Source organism: Protopterus annectens, chromosome 9.part0 (genome assembly GCF_019279795.1).
Source record: "Protopterus annectens isolate FY-2018-M chromosome 9.part0, PAN1.0, whole genome shotgun sequence".
Lineage (NCBI taxonomy): Eukaryota > Metazoa > Chordata > Ceratodontiformes > Protopteridae > Protopterus > Protopterus annectens.
This window is the reverse complement of record NC_056743.1, coordinates 576,565,208-576,577,376: the sequence shown is the minus strand read 5'-3', so window position 1 is coordinate 576,577,376 and position 12,169 is coordinate 576,565,208.

Sequence of the window (12,169 nt, the reverse complement as noted above, 5' to 3'; positions counted from 1 at the left end):
TAAAGCTCAAGAGCTTTCACTGGCTCAAGGCTATCCCCTATCCCATGGTGCATCACGGCAATTCCCCATGTTTGCAAGAAAGTAACTACATACATAATAGTAACTATACTATCAACTATGTACATACAAACAAAAGTACTTTGTATTACTATTCATGCCATGTGAACAGATAACTATAATAAGGTCAGACAGCATAATGGATAGTCCACCATTTCCTCCAGGATACAGGAAGGAAGGGGGAAGGAGGGTGTGACACAAGAATGTAGGTGAGATGGACTACAAACATGGAACGTTATGTTAAGTACATAACTTCTTTATGTTATGTAGTCCTATCTCACCGTAATTCTTGTTGGATGGGACAGTGTCCCCAGCATCTTTATCCCGGGTGGCTCAAGCAAAGAGACTCTTCAGCACAGTGGACTCAAAGGATGACCTGTCCCAGGAGGCCAAATCCAATTTGTAATGAGTGACAAAGATATGAGGTCTTGCCCAAGTAGCTGCTGCACAAATGGTATCAATTGATAGTTTTGATCTGAAGGCATATGAAGGTGATATTGCTCTAGTTGAATGACCTTTTACTTTAGCAGGTAGTTGCTTCCCAGCATTTTTATAAGCAAATGAGATGCAGTCTGAAAGTCATTTAGATAGAGTAACCTTGGAGATGGGCAAGCCTTTGTTTTTGTCTTAGAAGGAAACAAACAATTTATCCAATTTCCGAAAATCTTTAGTCCTGTGCAGGTAAAATCGGAGAATTCTGTGGACATCTAATTGGTGTAGTCTGTATTCTGACTTATTACTGTAATTTGGGAAGAATACTGGTAATTCAATAGTTGTGTTTAGATTATGTTCTGAACATACCTTAGGGAGAAAGGAAGGATTAGTTCTTAGGGAGACTATATCCTTGTGGAATATAATATAAGGCGGTTGAATGGTCAGGGCTTGCAGGTCTGAAACCCCCCCAAGCAGATGTTATAGCAACTAAGAACAATGTCTTCCAAGACAACAATTTCAAGTCAGATGAAGAAGATGATTCAAAAGGTGGAGAAATCAATCAGGTCAGAACTAAGTTCAAGTCCCAGGGCTCCGGAGGTTGCCTGATTGGAGGTCTGAGAAGGAGGACTCCTTTCAAAAAGGTTTTGCATAAAGAGTGGGACATAATTGGATTTCCCATGTTCCCTAAATGATAATTAGAAATGGCAGCTAACTGAACTCTAATTGTAGCAGCTGCAGCTCCTTCTTGAAAAATAGAGGCAAGGAAGGACATGATAAACTCTATGGGAGCTGAGTAGGGATATATGCCTTGTTTAGCTTCCCAAATGGAAAACCTTTTCCATTTGCTAGAATATAATTTCCTAGTAGAAGGTTTGTGTGAAGAAATGAGGATTTGTTTAATGGTAGTAGAAAGGAAAAACACCTGGCTATTCTTGGAACTGGAGCAGTCATGCTGTCAATTTCAGGGTTTGGATGGTAGGATGGAACTGTCCCAATTGATGAATCAGAAGGTCTGGCGAAGGTTCCAGAATCCATGGTTCCTCCAAGAGATAGGGGCACAGGAAGGGGAACCAGACTTGGTGAGGCCAGTAAGGAGCAATGAGGATCAGGGTACTCTTCAACAGTTTTGCTTTCTGAATCACTTTTGGTATGAGAGAAAAGGGTGGAAAAGCATAAAGAAGTCCCGGAGGCCAATTGTGGACCAGAGCATCCCTGGGTGACATCACTGGATGGGGAATGAGGGCAAAGTAGTTGCTGCATTTGGTGTTCATGTACGCAGCAAATAGGTCACAGCAAGGGTGGCCACATTTGCAGAAAATCTCTTCTGCAACTTGTGTTTTCAGGGACCACTTGTGAGGCATCAAAATTGCTTGACTCAGTTTGTCTGCTATCACACTGGACTTCCCCGGGATGTGCATTTTTACCAGAAAGTGCTGAGTGTCCATCGCCCATTTCCATGCTCTTTGTGCCTCTCGACAAAGTGGGTAAGACATGGTTCCCCCTTGCTTGTTTATGTACTACACTACAGACACGTTGTCTGATTTAATCGCAACTGTCCCAGTGGGAAGAGAACTGTGAAGTGCTTGCAACACATATAGCACTGCTCTCATCTCCAGAACATTTATGTGCAAGTGGTTCTCGTGATCCTGCCAGATACCTTGGACTGTCATTCCCAGATAATGGCCCCCCACTCTATCTGGGAAGTGTCCATGGTCAAGATTGCATTTTGTTGAGGGGGAACAAGGAGACAACCTAGATAAAGCTGATCTGTATGCAACCACTATGATAGATCCTTCTTGCAGGAGTTTGTGATGAATATTTGGTGGGACAAGGGTAGATCCTGCATTGACCATTGGGCAAAAAGTAGCCACTGAAGTACTCTCATGTGTAGACGTGCTAGGGGAACTAAGAGAATGGTGGATGTCATGGTCCCTAGAACTTGAAGAACTATGCTGGCCTGTACTTTGTCTTTTTTCAGCAAGAATCTGACTTGGTTGTGCACCAGTTCTGTCTATTCTGGTGTCAGTTTTGCTGTCATGGTGGTTAAGTCTATGTCTGAGCCTAAAAAGACAATGTGCTGTGATGGAGATAAGGCAAATTTGTTTAGATTTATTGTAATCCCTAATCTGGCACACAAGGATAGAGTCTCGTCCCTGGCTCGGATTAGTTGGTGTTTGGTGGTAGCAGAGAGGAGCCAGTCATCTAGGTACGTAAACACCTGGAATCCTTGACATCTCAGGTGAGCCGTTACCACTGCCATACATTTGGTGAACACTCTGGGGGCTGTGGTGAGGCCAAAGGGCAGTGTTCAAAATTGAAATTGACTAGATCCCAGCCGAAAGCATAGATGTCTTCTGGAGCGCCTGTCCATTTTGATATGGTAGTACACATCCTGAAGATCTATGGAACACATCCAATTGTCTTTTCCAATAAACAGAAAAATTGACTGCAGAGTGATCATACAGAACTTCAATTTTTTTGCAGACTTGTTTAGCTTACTGAGATCTAGAATTGATCTCCAGTCCCCAGTCTTTTTTGGAACTAAAAAGAATCATGAGTAAGTTCCGGATTCTATTTGCTCTGTGGGGTCTTCTTGGATGACTCTTTTTTGAAGCAATGAGATAATGTCTGATGCTGCACGGTCTAATTGAATGGGTGGCACACATCTGGTAAAGACCGATTTACAGGGGGATCAGAAACAAAGGGAATGAGGTAACCTCTGGAAATTATATTTTGTACCCATCGATCTTGGGAAATTTGTAGCCAGGCGCTTGGGTACAGTGAGAGATGACCCCCGACTGCCTCCAGAGACAGACAGTCAGGCAACCCCTCAGGGATGATGAAAGGGATGATCAGAGAAAGCATCTCTATCACCCTGGTGTTGTGGACCCCCTCTGCTGCGAGTGCGGCATCTTCCATTATATCCTCCCCCCTGCCTATAGGGGAGGGTTGACCTTGTGCCTGAGGGAAACCTTTTTGGGACTTACAGAACCACATTTTCCCTACTGTTTGACCCTTGGGATAGAGTATAGAAGGAAGGGAGAAAAGGACTCCAACAGCAGATAAGGTTTTCCATTCTTGCTCGCACCTGGTCAAAGTCTCTTTTACCTGAGGTCCAAAAAGAGTTGAACCATCAAAGGGGACATTGGTAAAGGAAGACTTAAAGGATTCTGTAAAGCTGCATAGACACATCCAGGAATGTCTCCTAAGAGAGATCCCTGCTGTGGCTGCCCTGCTCGCTCCATCAGCTGCACAGGAAATCAGCCTCATGGATAAGTTAGCAATACAGGTAAGGGTGGAAAGCTTTACAGATACCTTGTCAGTGGATCCCAAAGCTAATGAACCCTGAAGGGCATCTCCCAACTCCTTCAGGAGATCTCTTTGAAGTCTAGTAAAATGGGATAGGTAATTCAGCAACCATAAGGTAAATGCAGCTGAAGAAAATGTACGCTTTCCATACCTATCCATCGTCCTAGACTCTTTATTAAGAGGATGGATATTCGAGAAAGCCTCTGACAACTCCTTCTTCATGGCTGCTGCTACCACCATAGCATCCACAGGAACTCCCTTAGATAGAAAAGATTTGTCTTCCAGAGTGGTCATAAATTTGTTTGATCTCCTCAGGACAGGCTCCACTGTGTCCAGGGAGGTCCAAGCTTTCCAGGATATGACCCCTAAAAGATGGTCATATGGTAGTGTCACCCAGGAGGTGGAAGGTCGGGAACCAAAGGCCTCAAGGTACACTGATTCATCCTCAGTACAGTCAGAGGTCTTCCAATCACCCCTCTGTCTAAGGATTTCAAGGATGTCCACAAAAGAGACATCCTCAGAGGGGGATCTTGGGGACCCTTCTGACTCATCCAAATCAGTGTCCGAAGTGACAGACTCAGGTGAGTCAATGTGCTTCCTCTTACAAAGTCTCTTCTGAGGGACCTCTCCAGTGGGATAAGCTAGGGAGATCTCAGAAGAGGGGACACCTCCAATGGGGGCTCTGGTTCCCTATGCTTAGGGGCAGGTGGGGGAGAAGAGGTTGCTACCAGCTGCTGGAGGGACATCGGGTCCAAAGGCAGGGCTTTGGCACTAGACAAAGCTTTCTCTATAGCTTTGAAAGCCTTACCACCCCGCTCCAAAGAAGACCTCCACTCCGAGGAAATGGATGGTCGACTCCAAGCAGGAGGGACAGGTTCCAAAGGGGACGTGGGAGCCGAGCTCACTCAAGCTGAAGCACCTAGGGAGGGTCAGTTCTGAAGAAAAAATGGGGTGGCTATCCCTCTCACAGTCTACCTGAGAGCATTAGCTCCCAGAACCCTCAGTTCCAGACTGTGCTAATGAGGACAGAGTTATCGGTTCTGAGGAAGCCGGAAGAATTCTCAGAATTGAAGGTTCCAGCACTTAAGGACCCGAAGCATACTCCGAAGCAGTCAGAGGAGGAGCAGTAGCCTGAAGATGGATTGGATCCAAAGCCTTTGGGTCCAGAGGAGCTAAAATTTTTTCCAGTGCCGAGTAACAGAGCAGTCTCTTCACCTCCCACTCGACATCCTCATCAGAAAGTGTCCTGGAGGAATGGGTGGAGATAGACGGAGATCTCCTCCTTTCCAAAATAGAAGATCTCAAGGGAGGTGAAACTGGTTCCAAAATAGATGAGTGTCTGGTCAGAGAAGGTTGTCTTGGCACTGATGAAACAGACGGCATTGATACTGAAGAAGCAGAATTGGTGCCAAAACTCTTTGGCTCCTTCGCTTTAGATTTCTTAGATGGTTCTGAAGCTGGAACCAATGGAGATTGATTTTCTTTTATGAGTCTTGCGGACTGTCTGACCTTATTCCAGCTGTTCTTGGAAGGAACTAGCCATAAGTCCTCTATCTATTAATTTCCTTTTCCTTTCATTAAGAACCCTAGTACTGAAAGCATGACAGAAAGTATAGGGTTCTTGTAAATGAGCCTCTCCAAGACAGTACACACAGCTGGTGTGACTGTCAGTCAATGACATTTTTTGAGAACATTTGTTGCATTTTTAAAGCCAGAAGGGCGGTGTTTTTTATGCTCTCTGTCCTTATCTTTAGACATATTTCTACTGAGAAGAAAAACAATACAACAACAACAACCACCCAATAGTACAACTATCTAAGGAGAAGAAATTTTTTTTTTTTTTTAAGAAAAGGAAGAAGGACTAGCACTAGGAGGGGAAAGGCCCTCTAATTTAAATGGGCAACTATGGCCCTCTAACTAATATGGGCCATACAATCCTTAAGAAAAGGGGACAGGGGAATAAACACTCACTACAATCTCTCAAATAATAGGAGATCACTAGCTAATAGAAAAAGTGAAGAAATATGGTGAAAAGTATTGAAAAGTATCGAAAAAAGTTTATTTAGCTAATGAGCCAGTAAGAAGACAATCTCAAAGCTTTCACAGCAAACAAGACCTGGGGAATTGCTGTGGTGCACCATGGGATAGGGGATAGCCTCGAGCCAGTAAAAGCTCTCGGGCTTTAGTATCAGCTGAATCGGAGCTGAGGATCTGCTCTGAACCCATCATAGGGGATGCAAACAGGTCACAGCAAGGCTGGCCCCACCTGTGGAAAATCTTCTCTGCAAACGTGAGGTAACAGGATAGCTCTGCTCAATTTGTCCACTATTACATTGAATTTCCCCGGGATGTGCTTTGCTATCAGAAAGCGCCCGGTGGACACAGCCCACTGCCAAATTCTCAAGGCCTCTCAAAACAGGGGGTAAGACCTGGTTTCTCCTTGTTTGTTGATGTACCAGACAACTGATATGTTGTCTGTCTGTATGGCAATCGTCCCTAGAGGCAGAGAGTCCTGAAAGTGCTGCAATGCCAAAAGCACTGCTCTCAGCTCCAGAACACTAATGTGCAACTGCAACTCTGTCTCCGACCAGGTGCCTTAGGCAGTACTTCCCTGAAATAGCCCCCCCACCCTATCAGGGAAGTGTCAGTGGTCACCGTGGCCAACGGCGGTGGGAGAACAAATGGACGACTCATCATAAGTTGTTGGTTGGTCAACCACCAGCAAAGATCCTTCTTGCAAGAGTCCATAATCATGACTAAGGACAACAGAGGAATTTGTTGGTATGACCACTGGGTGAACAGTAACCAATGGAGAATCCTCATGTGCATTTGTCCCAGAGGAACTGCTATGAGTGTAGCTGCCATGGTGCCTAGGAGTTTTAGAAATTGATGGGCTGGTACTTTTTTCCTCTGCAGAATGTCTGAGAACTGAGTCTGTAAAGAAGTTATTCTGTCCAGGGGTAATCTTATTGTGGTGGTGGTAGTGTCTAGTTCTGCTCCAATAAAGGATATATGCTGCGATGATGACAATGCAGATTTTTCAAAATTGATAGTGATGCCTAGCTGAGAGCAGAGATTGAGAGTGTGATCCCTGGACAGAATTAGTTGATGCCTGGAAGCAGCAGTCAGGAGCCAGTCATCCAGATATGGAAACACTCGGAATCATAGATGTCTCAAGTAAGCCGTAACTACTGCCATGCATTTGGTAAACACTCTGGGGGCTGTTGTAAGTCCAAAGGGCAGTGCTCGGAATTGGTAGTGACTGGCTCCCAGCCGGAAATGCAGATGATCTCTGGATGGCCTGGCCAATTTGATGTGGTAGTATGCATCCTTGAGATCTATGGAGCACATCCAATCACCCACTCCAAGGAATGGAAGGATAAACTGAAGCGTGACCATCTGGAACTTCTCCTTCTTTACAAATGTGTTGAGTCTGCTGAAATCCAAGATGGGTCTCCAGTCCCCCATCTTCTTTGGAACTAAAAAGAATCTGGAGTAAGTTCTGGATCCTATCCAGTCTGCTGGGACTGGCTGGATGACTCTCTTTTCCTGCAGCCTCTGGATTTCTATGGCTGCTTGATCCCTGAGACTGGGTGGAACATCCGGGATTTTTGTGCCGACAGGCGGGCTTCGTAGAAATGGTATGAAGTATCATCTGGTAACTATGCTTTGTACCCAAGAATCTGTTGTAATTCCTAGCCAGGCATCCGGATACAAAGCCAAATGACCCCTGACTGCCTCCAGAGCAGGACAGTTGGGCCTCTTCTCAGTAGGACTGATAGGGCTTGCCAAGGAACTGCTCCCTGTTGCCCTGGTTCTGTGGGCCTCCTCTGCCACCAGGGTGGTGTCTTCTGTTATTGCCCCCTCCTCTTCCCCTGGAGGGGGGGTTCATTACGTGTGTTCTGGAAAGCTCCTTGGGACTTTTGGAATCACATTTTCCCACTTTTCTGCCCTTTGGGGTATGGTCTAGTAGGGGTGGAAAAATGGACTCCTATGACAGATAGAGTCTTTCCTTCCTGCTCACACCTAATGAGAGAGTCTCCTTGACTTTGAGCCCAAACAGGGAAGAGCCATCAAATGGGGTGTTGACAAAGGAAGACTTGAAGGCTTCCGCAAAGGAGCAGAAGCGCATCCAGGACTGTCTTCGCAGAGCTATCACTGAACCTGCTGCTTGGCTCGATCCATCGGCTGCATAAGAAATGAGCCACATGGATGAGTTCTCAATAGAATTAAGGGTGTTAAGCTGTGCAGTCACCTTCTCAGAGACAGCATAATCTGTGTTGCCCTTTAGAGTATCTCCAAGCTCTTTGAGGAGATCTCGTTGAAGACGGGTGAAATGGGTTAAATAGTTAAGCGATCTCATGGCAAATGTCACAGAACTAAAGATGCATTTCCCGTATTTGTCCATCATCCTAGAGTCTCTATTAGGAGGATGGACAGAGGAAGAGGTTTATGACATCTCTTTCTTGGTGGCCGCTGCCACCACCATGGCATGAACAGGGACTCCATTAGTGAGAAACGTCTTGTCTTGGAGGGAGGTGATAAATTTATTAGGCCTCTGAGGCACCGGTTCCATGGAATCAGGAGAGTCCCATGCCCTTCGAGCAACCAAATGCATTAGTTCATCGAAGGGCAGAGTCACCCAGGAGGTGGAGGGTTGAGACCCAAAGGCCTTCAGGAGCACTGACTCATTCTAAGTAGGGCTAATGGTCTGCCAGTCACCCCTCTGCTTTAGCACTTCCAGAATATCCACAAAGGAGATATCTTCCAAGGGGGACCATGGGGGCCCCTTCTGATTCCTCTAAGTTGGTGTCTGATGTCAAAGATTCCTGAAGGGAAATCTATATGCCTCCTCTTGCATAATCTCTTTCTGGGAACCTCATCAGTGGGGGCTTCTGGTGAAGTCTCAGTAGAGCAGGGGTCACCCAATGGGGGTACCTGAGGCTCTGGGTCTCGACTCTTGACAGGAACGTGAGATGTAGAGACAGAACTCTGCACTTTAGGGGAGTAAGAGGAGGGACCTGATGATGTGTGTGTCTTAGATGACATAACCCTCCTCATAGCATTAAAGGCACCGCTGCTTCAACCCAAGGAAGCCGCCAGTTCCAAGTAAGATGGCAGCCTCCTCAGTGCCAAGACAGTGGGCTCTGAACCAGAGGACGGAGCTGAGATCATCTACGCCGAAGGCCTGAGAGGAAGGGTCGAACTGATTCATCGGTTCGACTCTCCCCCCCAGAGCCAACGAGAGGAGTGTTGGCTCCACAACTCTTCCAACTGAACCAAAGAAGTCAGGGTTGAAGGAGCCAAAGGCACTGGGACAAGCCTCGGCTCCAAAGGCTCCATAATCATCAGATCCTCTTCCTCCGGCTCCAAAGGCCCTGCTCAGCTTGGAGGAGCAGTAGTCACAGCCACTGAGACAGTCTCAGGCTTCGAACCAAGTTGGGACGAAGCTGATAGTAATTTAGCCAATGCTGTGTTCTCTAAAAGCCTCTGCACTACCCGGTCCACATCGACACTGGAAAGGGTCCTCGATGAATGCTTTGAATGAACCGAAGACACCAAGGATAGAAGGGCTGGAGAGTTCAGAGTCTCATAGACTGGTACCAAGACAGAGTACTGGCTCTGATGCATCTGTTCGGTGCACGGCTCTGAAGACTGTGGAGCTGGTGACTGTGCCCTCACAGAAGGACTAGGAGCCGATGACCTGGGCTCCGAGGACACCTATGAGGACTTCAAGGACTTGGAAGTCTGGTCAGCCTTATCCAGTGAATCTTGAAAGTCAGGCTTCAACAAGTCTCTATCTACCAACTTCCTTCGCCATTCTAATATGACCCTACTGCTGATGGAGTGGAAGCTAGACCAATCTTCTTGGAGGTGTACAGGCCCCAAACAATAAACACAAGTAATGTGTCCATCTGTAATGGACATCTTCTGCCCACAATTACACTTCCTGAAACTAGACCTCTGTTTTTTGTTCTGATCCGCCATATTATGAAACAATAGAAGTTGTCAGAGACCCGATTAACTTTGATCACACAAATTCACAAAAAACAACAGCAATCTGCACAAACCGAACACAGATATAAAGTCCCTGCACAACCCGGGATAAAAAAAACGTTCAGTACTTCACACTATCTATATATATGTGTATATATATATATATATATATATATATGTAACAGAGATAGCACGCACACACATTAACTACTACTAGTTGAATTTCAAGGGATAGGGTAGTAAGAACAAGTAAAGAACAGTAATATTAAATGTAAACTGTATTCATAGGTTCATAGGTTGGTACTAGGCTATCAGCCCTAGGGCCTATACAAGCCTAGCCATAACAATTCCCTGGCTATTTCTTCCCACATTATTTACTTTCCTGGACCCCTGTCTAGCAGGGTGACTGACGTGATCCCTGGGGTGAATTTCCTTTCTCCCATCCAATCGTCAAGGTTCCTCTTGAAGAGGTCCAAAGAGGCACTCTGCTTTACATGTATGGGCAATCTATTCCAGAGTCTGGGGAGTCCCTGGGTCAGGAACCTATCCCTCCAGCATGTTTTGTTTATTGTGATGACAAGGTTTAGATCCCTGGAGCGTGTAGCTCTGAGGGTTTGGGATTTCTTTAAGTGTAGCATGTCCAACAGCTCTGGGTTTGACATGGCCTTGTATGTTAAGCAGAGTAAACACATAAGCGTTCGTATCTCTGTGGAGCTTTTCTCCTGGGGCCTCTACTGAAAATGGGTACTTTTTGGCCCAGTGGACCTTCCCAGTCAACAAATGCAATACATAAATAAATATATATATATATATATATATATATATATATTGGTCTACTTCTGTTCTTTGAAATAACACTTTATCAAAGAACAGGAGAAAGAACCCACTTGGGGGTAAAGGAATATACCCTTTTCCCCACTGTAGTGTGATCACAGAGTTAATATATTTAAGTAGCGGGGATGTAGGGGACAGGGGGGATTGCCCCACTCCAAAAATGTGTTTGTAGTGTGTTTTATGTGTGGTTTTGTGAATCAGTAAAGTTTTTTCTAAACAGTTTGATATTTAGCTTAGTGTACACTCTTATAGGATTGATAAAGAAAAACGGCCAAAAGCCTAGAGCAAACCGCTCTGTAATTTTAATTGTAATCTGAATAAACAATGAAAAAATGGCCAAAGGCCTATAGCAAACTGCTTTGCAAATAACGTGGAGTTATACAATAACAAAAATAGAGGCTAACTGCCTAAAAATCCTATAAGAGTGTACACTAAGCTAAATATCAAACTGTTTAGAAAAAAACACTGCCAAAAAATAGGTCAAAGATAAAGAAATAAATTCTACTGGCCCGAGCTCTCTGAAGACCTTGCGATCTGTTGCAGCAGCAAACTAGATATGGGGAAGGATGGAGAGCATCATGGGATAGGGGCCAGGCCTTGAGCAATTCTGTGATCTTTGGTTAGTAAGGCGGCTGACTTGGAGCCAATGGCTCAGCTCCGAACCCATGTGTAAGAATAAATGGCGAAATTGAACAACTTCACACTGATAGTTTGGCTCCCAGGGCAGCACATTTAAAGTCCCAGTTTTTGTGGTTTTGAGCATAGCCCCACCCTTTTATGTTTGGCCACACCCCTTCCCATTTGCCACACCCATTCAGCTGTCTCCTGCAGCCCCCCTTTGATATGAAGTCACCAGCTGCCACTGCTCGACACTACATGCCCAATAGCAACCCAGCAGGCAACTAAGATCTGAAAATTATCTACTTCAAAAAGTAGAAAAGCCCACCTTACCTGCTGGTCAACTCCTCTACTCCACCATCGACAAAGTATGGAACTCACTTCCACCTTCTATAAGAAACACAGGCAGCACAATCACCTTCAAACAAATACTGAAATATCATCTCAACTATTTCTGGCTATGTACCTGCTCTATAACCTAACCTCCTCCTTCTCCTCATATGATAACTAAACTGCTTTTTGCTACTGCTGACTGATATTTTCAGCATAATTATTATTTTTCATCACTTGTTGATACTGGATTGAGCATGTGTCACTGCATTTAAACAAAGTATTTGAGAGAATGTTAGTGTTTAAGTTTGTTGTGCTTAGGGATGTACTGCCACTGTCATGTATCTCAATATGTCTTTCTGTTGGTAATTTTTTTTTTTTGTGTAGAGCAAGATAGATAGGAACACTTTTGCAGTCGTTTATTTTGTGTGATATAAGATGTGCATTTGATTAGGAAATGTGGTGAGCATTTTCTGCAATGAGCGCTGCATATATTTTTGATGAGGTGACTTTGGAGCTCAGTGAGATTTCTGTCAATGGTGTGTGTGTGTGTGTGTGTGTGTGTGTGTGTGTGTGTGTGTGTGTGTGT